Raw genomic sequence first — 1,137 nt, 5'->3', positions numbered from 1 at the left:
TGCAGAAGTCGTGATTTGCCTTAACTTGTGCTCTGCGAGAAAGCATAGCCGCGACTGTTTTTGGCACCCCCAGATCGCCGCGACTCCGCTTGGGGTTGGCAATTTGAGACCCAGGTGGAAGGTTGACGGAACTGCCTGCATGGCGTTGAGCCATGGGGTTCCCATGATCACGTTGTAGATAGCGGGATGATCGACCACCGCGAACTCGATGATTTTCGTGATCTCCTTGGCCATGACTTGCAATTGGATCGATCCAAGAGTCATCCATACTTCGCCTGAAAAACCCGTGAGTAGTTTTGGTGTCGGAATTACTTCTTCGAGTTTGATGCTCATCCGTTTGAGAGTGTCGCGGTAGATTACGTTGACCGTGCTTCCCGTGTCGACGAGTACCCTTCCGACTTCTAAGTCTCGTATAACGAGATCTATGACGAGCGGGTCGCAGTGAGGTTGATCGATGCCGCCGGCTTCTTCCTTTGTGAAGGTGATCGAGCAATTTTGGCCATCTCGGGGAGGAGACCATGTAGACCAATTTGCGCTCGACTCCGCCTTCCGTTGGTAAGCCTTGATGGCCGACACAGTGCCGCCGCAGTATTGTGATCCTCCGATGATCGTATTGACTCTGCGGCGATTGTTATAGTTCCCTTTGTCGTCTGGCCTCCTGCCGCGTTTATCCCCAGGCTGGTTTTGTTGAGGGGATTTTTCAGCGGAAGGATTTTTGTCCGTCTTTGGAGGGTGATCAGAATCAAGGATCAGATCCTTGAAGCTAGTTACTTCCGAGAGCTCTCCAGCGAGTAGCTTCGCGGCCAGTCTTGCTCCCAAGACTTTGCAGTTGGTTGTGGAATGTCCTCGGGATTGGTGGAACTCGCAGAAGGTGTTTTCGTCATACCCTTGATTGCGAGTCCATGTGTTGCCCGTGGTCCGACCCTGATCCGAGTTGATCGCATAGTTATGCGCCCCCTGGAGATCTTCCCCCTCGTGATGGACGTACTTGCCGTTACGAGAGTTCTTCTTTTTCCCTTTCGGGCCCACGTCTTTCGAGGATGGTCTTACCGCCTTATGTTTTTGTGATAAGACTTTAGTTTCCTCCTTTACTATGATGTAGTCCGTTGCTTTGTGGAGGGCGTCCTGGATCGTTCC

The sequence above is a fragment of the Brassica oleracea genome, chromosome C9 (assembly GCF_000695525.1).
Source record: "Brassica oleracea var. oleracea cultivar TO1000 chromosome C9, BOL, whole genome shotgun sequence".
Classification (NCBI taxonomy): domain Eukaryota; kingdom Viridiplantae; phylum Streptophyta; class Magnoliopsida; order Brassicales; family Brassicaceae; genus Brassica; species Brassica oleracea.
This window is presented reverse-complemented; position numbering follows the sequence as displayed.